The sequence below is a fragment of the Bombina bombina genome, chromosome 1 (genome assembly GCF_027579735.1).
Source record: "Bombina bombina isolate aBomBom1 chromosome 1, aBomBom1.pri, whole genome shotgun sequence".
NCBI classification, from domain to species: Eukaryota; Metazoa; Chordata; class Amphibia; order Anura; family Bombinatoridae; genus Bombina; species Bombina bombina.
In genome coordinates, this window is record NC_069499.1 from 602,000,189 (window position 1) to 602,012,775 (window position 12,587).

At 40.7% G+C, this 12,587-nt stretch overlaps 1 protein-coding gene across 3 annotated transcripts in view; it reads right to left on the reverse strand.

Moving 5' to 3' along the window:
- PRRG3 (proline rich and Gla domain 3) overlaps nt 1-10,530 on the reverse strand; it is a 47,814-nt gene extending 37,284 nt beyond the window's left edge. Inside the window, exon 1 of one of the 3 annotated variants that reach the window (XM_053698937.1) lies at nt 10,474-10,530. The gene's annotated coding sequence lies outside the window, so the exon portion shown is untranslated. Of the gene's footprint in view, nt 1-10,412 lie in introns of all 3 variants that reach the window. The other 2 variants (XM_053698939.1, XM_053698940.1) reach the window with 2 other exon arrangements.
- Between the last annotated feature and the right edge of the window lie 2,057 nt (nt 10,531-12,587).

Here is a 12,587-nt window from a genome sequence, read left to right on the forward strand (position 1 = left end):
GCTGCGGCGCGCATATCAACGTAGAAATCTAGCACAAACTTACTTCACCACCTCCATAGGAGGCAAAGTTTGTAAAACTGAATTGTGGGTGTGGTAGGGGGTGTATTTATAGGCATTTTGAGGTTTGAGAAACTTTGCCCCTCCTGGTAGGAATGTATATCCCATACGTCACTAGCTCATGGACTCTTGCCAATTACATGAAAGAAATGGGTCTGAACGTTCCCTCTTTTTTGGGAACCACAAAAAGATTTGAATAAAACCCCTGCCCCTGTTCTAGTCTTGGAACGGGACGAATTACTCCCATAGTAGAGAGGTCTTTTACACAACATAAGAACGCCTCTCTTTTTATCTGGTCTACAGACAATCGTGAAAGAAGAAATCTCCCTCCTGGGAGAAAACTTTTGAATTCCAGTTGATACCCGTGGGTCACGATTTCCAGTGCCCAGGGGTCCTGAACATCCCTTGCCCAAGCCTGGACAAAGAGAGAAAGTCTGCCCCCTACTAGATCCAGTCCCGGATTGAGGGCCGCCCCTTCATGCTGTCTTGGTAGTAGCAGCAGGCTTCTTGGGTTGTTTACCCTTGTTCCAGACCTGGTTGGGTCTCCAGACGGATTTGGCCTGAGCAAAATTCCCTTCCTGTTTTGTGGAGGAAGAGGAAGAAGAGGGTACTCCTTTAAAGTTCCGAAAGGAACGAAAATTATTTTGTTTACCTCTCATCTTAACAGTCTTATCCTGAGGTAGAAGAAATGTCAGAAATGATTTCCTTCAACTCAGGCTCGAATAGGGTCTTACCCTTGAAAGAAATAGCCAAGAGCTTTGACTTGGATAACACATCAGTAGACCACGATTTTAACCATAACGCTCTACGCGCTAAAATGGCAAATCCTGCATTTTTAGCCACCAACTTAGCGATTTGAAAGGCGGCATCTGTGATAAAAGAATTAGCCAGCTTGAGAGACTTAATTCTATCTAAAATATCGTCTATAGGAGTCTCAGTCTTTAGAGACTCTAAGGCATCAAACCAGAAAGCCGCTGCAGTAGTAACTGGAATAATGCAGGCTGTCGGTTGTAAAAGGAAACCCTGATGAACAAATAACTTTTTTAGAAGACCCTCCAATTTCTTATCCATAGGGTCTTTGAAAGCACAGCTGTCCTCAATAGGAATAGTGGTATGCTTAGCCAGGGTAGATATAGCTCCCTCCACCTTAGGGACTGTCTGCCAAGAGTCCCGAACGGTGTCCGCTATGGGATACATTTTCTTAAAATTAGGAGGAGGAAGAGAGAACGGTATACCCGGTCTGTCCCACTCCCTCTTGATAATCTCCGAGATTCTCTTAGGAACCGGAAAAAAAAATCAGTGTAAGCGAGTACTTCTAGATATTTGTCCATTTTACGCAATTTCTCTGGTGGTACCATAATAGGGTCACAGTCGTCCAGAGTCGGTAAGACCTCCCGAAGTAACAGGCGGAGGTGTTCCAGCTTAAATTTAAAGGACATGGTGTCCGAATCTGTCTGAGGTAACACTTCACGATTCCGAAAGTTCTCTCTCAGACAAAAAGTTCCCTGACCCCCAACTCAGATCCATGTGAGGGTACAGAAATAGCCAACAAAGCATCAGAGGATTCAGTATTCACATTGATACCTGTCCTACTGCGTTTGCCCTGTAACACTGGTAACTTAGATAATACCTCTGTAAGGGTAGTTGACATAACTGCAGCCATATCCTGAAGAATAAAAGAATTAGACGTGGTTGAGGAACTCGGCGTCGCTTGGGTGGGCGTTAAAGGTTGAGACACTTGGGGAGAATTAGGCGGCATATCCTGATTCTCTTCAGACTGAGAATCATCCTTAGACACACTTTCTTTACATAAAATATGCTTTTTACATTGTAAGGCCCTTTCCGTACAAGAGGTACACAAAGTAAGAGGGGGTTCCACAATGGCATCTAAACACATAGAACAAGGAGTTTCCTCAAGTTCAGACATGTTAAACAGACTAGCAATAGCCATAATAGTCGCTTTTAACCTTATTTATTGATTCAATAGAATTTTCACAAAAAAAAAAAAAATTACTGCGCCTTTAAATAATGAAAGAGCAACAATTTTTCTGTATTGCACAAAAAACGATTTTTCAGCAGAAAAAAATAAACAGTTCAAATTAGCCCAGAAATATTGCACAATTTGGAAGAAAGTGCTAAATCACATTTTAAAGCGTCTTTATTTGTAAATTAAGTCTTAAAAAACGATATCAGCCCCTGCACCTCGCCACAGCTCTGCTGTGGCGCCTACCTGCCCCCAGGGTACTTAAGACTGTGTCAATAACGATCCGGTGACTGAAACTCAACTTTGGGCCCCACCGGAGCTAGTGCCTTGCTGTCTTCTAGTGAAAAGAAAACTGCGCACGAAATAGGCCCCGCCCACCATGGGGGTCGCATTAACCGTCTCCATAACCGCATGGAAAGCGGTTTTAGTAAAGCCATGTGGTCCCCTAAAGTCTTCACCTAAACATTTCACTAGGCCAGTAATAAAAATAGAAAGTCTCTCAGCTGCCTCTCCCAGTGTCAAGCCCATATTGCAATAAATATACAAACCGGTAATTTCAGTACCACCATAAAGCATATAGGTCTACTGCTTACCCCTTCCCCGGTAGGGAATACAGGGAGTGCAGAATTATTAGGCAAATGAGTATTTTGACCACATCATCCTCTTTATGCATGTTGTCTTACTCCAAGCTGTATAGGCTCGAAAGCCTACTACCAATTAAGCATATTAGGTGATGTGCATCTCTGTAATGAGAAGGGGTGTGGTCTAATGACATCAACACCCTATATCAGGTGTGCATAATTATTAGGCAACTTCCTTTCTTTTGGCAAAATGGGTCAAAAGAAGGACTTGACAGGCTCAGAAAAGTAAAAAATAGTGAGATATCTTGCAGAGGGATGCAGCACTCTTAAAATTGCAAAGCTTCTGAAGCGTGATCATCGAACAATCAAGCGTTTCATTCAAAATAGTCAACAGGGTCGCAAGAAGCGTGTGGAAAAACCAAGGCGCAAAATAACTGCCCATGAACTGAGAAAAGTCAAGCGTTTAGCTGCCAAGATGCCACCAGTTTGGCCATATTTCAGAGCTGCAACATCACTGGAGCGCCCAAAAGCACAAGGTGTGCAATACTCAGAGCCATGGCCAAGGTAAGAAAGGCTGAAAGACGACAACCACTGAACAAGACACACAAGCTGAAACGTCAAGACTGGGCCAAGAAATATCTCAAGACTGATTGTTCTAAGGTTTTATGGACTGATGAAATGAGAGTGAGTCTTGATGGGCCAGATGGATGGGCCCGTGGCTGGATTGGTAAAGGGCAGAGAGCTCCAGTCCGACTCAAACGCCAGCAAGGTGGAGGTGGAGTACTGGTTTGGGCTGGTATCATCAAAGATGAGCTTGTGGGGCCTTTTCAGGTTGAGGATGGAGTCATGCTCAACTCCCAGTCCTACTGCCAGTTTCTGGAAGACACCTTCTTCAAGCAGTGGTACAGGAAGAAGTCTGCATCCTTCAAGAAAAACACGATTTTCATGCAGGACAATGCTCCATCACACGCGTCCAAGTACGCCACAGCGTGACTGGCAAGTAAGGGTATAAAAGAAGAAAATCTAATGACATGGCCTCCTTGTTCACCTGATCTGAACCCCATTGAGAACCTGTGGTCCATCATCAAATGTGAGATTTACAAGTAGGGAAAACAGTACACCTCTCTGAACAGTGTCTGGGAGGCTGTGGTTGCTGCTGCACGCAATGTTGATGGTGAACAGATCAAAACACTGACAGAATCCATGGATGGCAGGCTTTTGAGTGTCCTTGCAAAGAAAGGTGGCTATATTGGTCACTGATTTGTTTTTGTTTTGTTTTTGAATGTCAGAAATGTATATTTGTGAATGTTGAGATGTTATATTGGTTTCACTGGTAAAAATAAATAATTGAAATGGGTATATATTTGTTTTTTGTTAAGTTGCCTAATAATTATGCACAGTAATAGTCACCTGCACACACAGATATCCCCCTAAAATAGCTATAACTAAAAACAAACTAAAAACTACTTCCAAAACTATTCAGCTTTGATATTAATGAGTTTTTGGGTTCATTGAGAACATGGTTGTTGTTCAATAATAAAATTAATCCTCAAAAATACAACTTGCCTAATAATTCTGCACTCCCTGTAATGTCAGCCAGTTCTGATATAACAAGTCTCCTCAGAAATAAAAGTCTGCACATACCTCAATGCTGCTTGTAGCATGACACCGTTCTCCACACTGAAGATTTTTCTTGCACTACCTTCAGAAGCTCTGTGGGAACCAGAATGGATCTTAGATAACGTCTGCTAAGATCATCAACATCAGTGCAGAAAAATAATGTCTCCATTCCTCTTGGGAATCCAGACTGAAGATTTCTCCCTGAGAAAAATAGTACACACCGGTACCATTTTAAAATAAAAAAAATTCTTGATTGAAGAATCTAAAACTAACACCTCACTTTACCTCTTCCTATTACTAACACAGACAAAGAGAATGACTGGAGGTGGAGGGAAGGGAGGAGCTATATATACAGTTCTGTTGTGGTGATCTTTGCCACTTCCTGTTAGCAGGAGGATAAATCCCACAAGTAAGGATGAAATATGTGGACTCGTCATATCTTGTAGAAGAAATAGCCCTGATTCCAAACGGTCAGAAAATGGAAAAGTACTGTGGTCCTTATGGGGTTAATCTATCAAAAGCACAAATTAATTGCATAATTTATTAATTTAATGACATTTTGTGTAACAAAAATTGAAAAACTTTAATATTAGCTAATTTTAGCTTAATACGGTCTTAAATTTTAGCTAGTAAGTCCATGAAATCAGCCAGGTGGTATACACACACACACAATCATTTACAACCCTGTCAGCTTCAGACTCTTCTCCGGTTTAAAATAACAGATTATATATTTTTGTAAGCCCACGAGAACATTTGTATGGACATATAGTTTAGTATAGATTAAAAGTATATTTTCTAACTATATCATTGTAGAATATATAAAATGCTTATAATTATAAAGCAATACTACCACATGCAGCAGGCAGTTTAACAGCAAGTACTAGAAATACCACCAGTAAAGGAAAAATATAATGCAAATGTATATAATTGGGTCCCAGTGAAACTGTCACTGTGGTTTCTGGAAAGAGCACAGTTTCGGGCATAGTACTAGGTCCTGGTCTGTGTAGAATGTCACTCCAGTGATCTTGGAAAAAACAAATGTAGTGTTGGGCATAGCATCCTGGAAATTAAATGTAGTATTTGCATTAGGTCCAGTGCAGAATGTCACTGCAGGATCCCAGGAAGAGGGCAGAAAGAATGAATATTTGGACTCCTCTGGCCATCTCGCATTCTGGGAATTATAGTTCCCAGGCAAAGTCTAGAGGATATGAGGTAGGTCATCCACTTTTATTCAGGCTCAGTAAAATTGGGCTGTAGGCACCTGGATTTGGAAAGCACTGAAGTATACCATGCAGTAAATAGAAACTTCCCAGTATAATATATCTAAAAAATCAGCATCATGGCATAGCAAATAATGGCATGCACTACACAGGAGATTTCTAATGGCAACCTATCAAGTACAAAAAAGAAAATAGAGAGACGCACTCAACTGAGACAGAACAAAATCTAGAAACACTTCCGTGCTTGTTCACAAGGACAGTGCCACTCAGGGGGCAGTCTCTTTTAGCACATTTTGCCTTTCACAGAGAAAAAAAATATCCTGTAGCATATCAGTCTGACCCTGCCCAATGACAGTCCAGTGCCAAAAGACCAGGCAATTCTTCTCTGAACAAGAAAAAACAAACCCCAGACAAATGTTTTGGCCTCCTTTGTGCCTCGTCAGTGAGGTGCAGTTGCCTCTCTCTAGGGCAGGGATGGGGAACCTTGGCACTCCTGATGTTTCAGAACTACATTACCCATGATGCTTAGGCACTCGAGTCCAGTTGAGCATCATGGGAAATGTAGGTCTGAAACCCCTGGAGGGCCAAGGTTCCCCATCCCTGCTCTAGGGCATGTGTGCAAGGAGTGTGCTTAGAGGGATATGGCTGCACCTCACTGACAAGGCCCAAAGGAGGCCCGAAACAATTGTCTGGGGTTGCCATTTCCCTTGTTCAGAGGAGAATTGCCTGGTATTTCAGGGCTGGACTGACCTTGTTAGGCGGGATCACTATACTTCAGAAAAGCACAATTGAGCAAAAAGAAGCTACTCAGAGGTGATAAACCAGGCTATAAAAAAACAAGCAACTGAGATGTTGTTCGTTCTTGGCAGACTGCTTCTCTTTATGTTTGAACCTATCAAGTACGCAATATTTTGGATGCCAGCAGTTCAATCACATTGTTACCATGCCAAGATTTTCCCATTCAACATTTTGGAGGGATTCCAGTATAAAACACATTTCCAAAACCTTAATACTCAGCATTTCAACATTTAATAATAAGACACAATGTATTAATATCCTGATACACAGAATAGACACACATAATTAAACACATGAATGCCACACCCTCAACACAGAAGTACAATCCTTTCATGCTTGACTAATCTCCTTGAAACGTATAACCTTATCTCAGAGTTTTGACAACGCCAGGAGTCATGGTTCCTAAAATTCTAGTTCTGACTCCCATTCTTTACATTGTTTCTACATACATCCATGGTGTCTATATCTTTCTATACACACACCCCAACATATACACACAGCTGGGCCAATACCTCAACATGCAGAACCAGCACCACACATCAGCATGAACCTCAACACACTGATTTATTAACAAACAACCAAAATACATCAATACAGTACCTCAGAACCCAGGGCTAGCAGATAAAAACCAAAGACAAACCAGTAACTCAGGATCTTTAACACAAATACTTAGTTTAGTGACAATTTGACACTCAAGCAGAGGATCATATAACAGTATTTATTTTATTAAAAAAAAAACACACACACACAAAAAAGCAAATATCTCCCAGACAAAGCAATTAGCAAACCAGATCCAGCACTTCAACAAGTATCAATAAGGTCAATATCAGAAGAGAACTTAAAACCCCAGCTCTACCCAATAACTTGAAACCAAGACTATACACAATTTGAATACTCTAAACCAGTGCTTTCCAAACTGTGTGTCGGGACACACTAGTGTGTCGGCAGCAGTGTGTAGGTGTGTCCCTGCTTCACCACAATTTTTTTTAAATTTTAATATTTTTTGGGAGGGTTTCTGACTTTCCGCCTGCCTGCTACGTATATCACATGGTTGACACGTGATTGATACCTAGGATCATCTTAACCTATTGGTGCAGCTCAGTGGGAACTGAAACTATTCCCATTGGCGGCTTTGGCGGCACATTGGCTCCTGATTGCACGTGTAGTCTCCTTAATTGGCTCGTAACTGCATGTGTAGTCAGTGAGTAGGACAGCAGTGTGTTTGCAGCGCGGGCAGTAGTCAATCGCACTCCCCGAGCTCTGAGGGTGGCAGCTTAAATGCTGAGCTGAAGTCAGTGGGTTGTTTTTTTTTTGCAACTAGCTCACAGTAGTGCATTGCTGTTCCTGCTCTTGATATATGGATAGGAAGGGGAAGCTTAAAAATGCGAGTGTCTAATATTCCACCAAATATTCAGAAACTGTGTTCATCCCATCAACCTCATACATCCCATTAAAATAGTAAGTAGCTATTGGTGTTAAACCTTTTTTTAATTCTTGCACATACTTACATACTGTTACATAAATGATATAATTACAAAATGTATGTAAGTGTCCGTATCTCTTAAAACAAGTTAGTTTAACCTCCTGTATGCCAGTACAACTGTGTCGCGAAATGATGTAGATCTAAAAAGTGTGTCACCGACATGAAAAGTTTGGAAAGCTCTGCTCTAAACCAAGCATCAAAAATCCAAAACACTATAAGCCAACACCTAGACCCAAGCCATGAAATTAAAATTAGAAAAGACAAATCAATATCTAGCAGCAAGATGTGAATAGAAGACCAAATATTTCAAAACTCAGACTGTACAACCTCAACTTCAAGTTGCAACACTTTGAGACTTGCATAAAGCAGCTAAAAATCCAGACTCAGCATTTCAACATTCCCCCCTCCAAGTTTCTATTCGCCCTTAAGAAATTCCAACAATTCAGACTTAGCTGCTCTTTACGTATGGCCATTAACTAGCAAGGCAGTCAATAAAATAGACAATGCAAGACCCACAGAAAAGCAAACATCTCAATATCCAGTCTCCAAACATCAATAACCAGCTTCTAAACACTAACATGCTGAGTCAGAAATTCAAGAACAAATATTATAAAACCCATAACCCACTAATCTAGCACTTCAACATTAATTTTCTGTATTTCAGCACTAAGATCGAGCACTTCAACAACCAAACTTTTAGAGACATTGTAGTGTAAAAATAAAATGTTCTAGAACCATCAACATCTACAGAATGCACACTACAAATCATGCAATGCAGCTAAATACCAATAACTAGCATCTAAACACTAAAAGACCTCAATACTAAAATAACATTTCAGTAGCCAAACCAAACCACCACCCATACTCAGAACCCCAATACTAACACAGGCCCACCATCCTAAAGGGCAGTTATAGTGCAAACATTAAATGCTTTAATTCAGGGCTTGACAAACCCAGGCACCAGGGAGACACTGACACCTTATAATAAGCCAGGTCTAGAGTCCTCTAAGACACCCATGGGTGCCACCCATTTCCCCCCTCTGGCTGCAACCAGCCACACCTAAAATGTAACCTGGGGCTGCTGGATCCTTTCTAAGACTTGCAGCTAGTAAATACAAATCCAACTTTAGCATAGCCCACCCTCTAATACCACCTGCAAAGCCACTTTATCAATGACACAACTTAGGAGTGGAGGAAGTTAATGTCACTTGGGGGTGACAATCCTGTAATTTAACTTTTAATTCACATTTTTCGGATTTCAAAATTGGACCCATATTTTTTAGTTGAGTGACTTTTTCAATTAGCCAGTTGAAATTCTGTCTGTTAGGCGTCCGTGACCCTACGTCATCCACCTACTCGATGCACTGCGCATGCGCTACATTCTATTTTTTGCTCTGTCTACACGCACGTTCCCATTTCATGCATGCGTACTTTCGTTTACGGCAGCATTGAATACGCATACGAGACTGGTTTCAACCTCTATCGCATGCGCATTAGTGTTGGGAAGCTTAGAATCGCGCATGCGCATTTGCAGCGCTCACCATGAACGCGTTTCTGAGATTACCTATAGAGCGGGGGGGGGGGGGACCACTCTATACGTTACAGCACTTCAAATCAGGAAATAGAGTTTGGGAGGCGTTATCGATGGAACAGTAGGAAAAATTCTGAGTAAAATTAAAAGAATTTTTTTTTTTAATTATTGAATAAAGTTCTAAAATCTAAAAGCGCAATACCAAGGCCCGGCACTTCAAAAACATTACAGAGCCCAAAAAAGGGACATAAAACCAAAACGTTTTTCTTTCATGATTTAGACAAAGCACACGCTATTTTTTTACAAGTTTCGAATTTACTTTTCTTATCGAAATGTGCTTTCTTCTCATGTTCTTTGTTGAAAAGATATCTAGATAGGTAGCATGCCCATGTCTGGACCACTACACAGCAAAAAAGGTGTTGTCATCTAATGTTCTTGCTAATGTATAGCATTCTTGCAAAACTGCTGCCATATAGTGCTGGAGACATGTGCAAGCTCCTAAGTGTACCTTCCTGCTTTTTAACAAAGGATACCAAGAAAACAAAGAAAATTGTATAACAGAAGTAAACTGGAAAGTTCTGGTCAATCAATTCAGAACCTACATCCAACAGAACCCCCAGGACCAATATTCTCAGTCCAAACATCTTACAAGAACCACTCAAAATAAAGAGATTTAATTTCAGCAGCACCCTGCCATCTATGAGCTAGCAAATCATAAAGATTATTTCATAACCACACCAATTATCTCAACAGCTTGACAACTTTAATCCCATATAATTTTTCAACCCCAGGCACAAGGTAGACACAAAAGAAAAACAACATTCATATTGATATCCAGACTTCATCCCCCTCAGCTCCCAGACCCAATATCTAAATGCTCAAACTCATCATCTCAATCCCAGACCCAGATACCTCATTCACAGACCTCAACCCACGCATCTAGCACCAAGAAACAGTATTATAGTAAGCTAGACCCAGTCTCTCAGCAATAACACCCGTTATATAATTAGTATAAATAAGAAACATTTTGACACCCAAAAGCAATAATTGATATTTTTTTAAAATCCCATATGCATACTCAACAACACCTAAATACCCCACACCGGTGCATCAATATCTAGTCAAAGGAAATACTAACTTGTGACCCACACATGACCTGGCTCCCTCCCATTCCCCTGTGTATGACACCCGCGGGTCACCTCATCCTTTGCTCCTCACACCAGTCCAAAACCAGAGGCGTGACCCCTAGGCCACCCACTCCCGATTTGGCCTATCCCCGCTCTGAAGGGGTGGGACCATTTAAACCAGCTGAGCTCCCTCTCAGTGACCAGGGCAGCTGGTACTTGTAGTTTGCGCAGTCCACCCTCGCTGCTATTTTTTTTTAGATTTAGAAATTAAGAGTTTTCCAAAGACAGTAGCAAATGGTATGTAAGGCTTGATGTAACGAGGTGATTTATTACTATATAGTCAGTTAGCTCGGTAACACGGCGTGGCCTTACATAGTTGAACCAGGACTACATCTACCAGCATGCAGTGCGTCAGAAAGCAATTGCTTTAGGTATTTCAGTCGTCGAGAGAGACGCAGACCAGACAGTCAGATAAAAGGAATAAACTGCGTTTTTTTCTCATCGTTTATGTGAAACTACGAATAAACGATCGTAAACAGCGTTATTAGCAGTTATGAAAAGCATAAAAGATGACAAGGAGAAGCAAATCTAATCAGGGTCATATAGCTTTATGCAGTTGCACACATATGTGTAATGTATCTTTGCACCTGTTTTTTATCATTAGTTGAAAATTTTACTTAGGTAGGCTCAAAAGTATGCACTTTGTAGAACATTCTGCAATAACTCAATTTATTGTGCTTAAGAGTAAATAGCTGCTGAGATATATAACTCTGACACATATATAATTCTGCCATCTCGTGCTCAAAGGTGAATAACTGTTGCCTGCCTAACTGTGCTCTGACACATACGCTCCTGAGCCTGCCTACTTGCTCTTCAACAAAAGATACTAAGGACTCCATTTATTTAGCATTCCACACTTCTGACATCTTGTGCTCAAAAGTGAATAACTGCTGCCTGCCTAATAGTGCGCTGACGCATTTGCTCCTGAGACTGCCTACTTGCTCTTCAACAAAAGATACTAAGGGCTCCATTTATTTAGCAGCGGATGCTGCTTTGGCTGCCCATCGTTTCAGGCTCGCCTAAAACATAAGTTAAAAAGCAGCGGTTGTAAGACTGCTGCTTCTTAACCTGTCAAGGTGGCGGATTTAAATCATCCTATACGTACTATTGAGATGATTGACAGTCCCTGCTAACGGCCGTTTGGCCACCAGTGAGTGAGCAGGGGACGGAAAATGCTTGTACAATGATAAATAAGGACAGCAAATACTCTCTGCATTTAGTAATGATAGTGAATCATTTCCACTCGACAAATGATAAATTATTGTTGTACGATAGGAATCATGAAAAAAAATACAGCTGCAGAGCATCATTGCACTACTGGGACCTAGCTCTACATCCGCGACCCACTGACAAGGCATATGTGTAAAGCTCCCAGTAGTGCATTGCTATGTATTCTTTTGAACAAAGGATACTAAGAATAAATAAAGAGTTAATTTGATTAACAGAAGTAAATTAAAAAGTTTCTTAAAATTGAATATTCTATGTGAATCAGGAAGCTTTAATTCAGACTTTTATGTCCCTTTGAAAACAAAACAAGGCAAATATGTTTTGCTTGTCAAGGGTGATGGGTTTGCAGGGTTTTTCCCACAGACCTTCGTGGGTGCAAAAAACAGCCGAAAGGATAGTAAAGCATTTGAATGCATTTTTTTTTCTTTCAGCTGATAATATCCATTAGTGATTTGTGTAATTAATCATTTCTTTTTATTTAGTGTCATTTTATAATGAACATTCCAAAACTTAATTGCAATCATAAATATATATCCTGATGTCCATATTTTAGTTGTGTACAGGCTTTGGTCGTCTGGAAGGAAAGCAAGAGGGGGGCATGCCCCATGTAATTTTGTTTTTATATCCAAGCATAAGAACACATTTCAGTCTCTCTTTTGATGCCAATAAAGAGTAGGATAATTACAGGGAATCATCCCCCATACTTACAACTACTGAGGCTGCAACTGATGTGGTCACTACCAGGTCCATAGCATACCTTATTTGTATCTGGATCGAGTCACTTATGATCTTGATAAAATCCTTTGTGGTCACCAAAGCTTTAATAGTCTGTTATACAGTTGCAAATACAAATTTTATTTGAAATCCATAAGTTCTCTTTGTCCTAGTACTTTAATGTG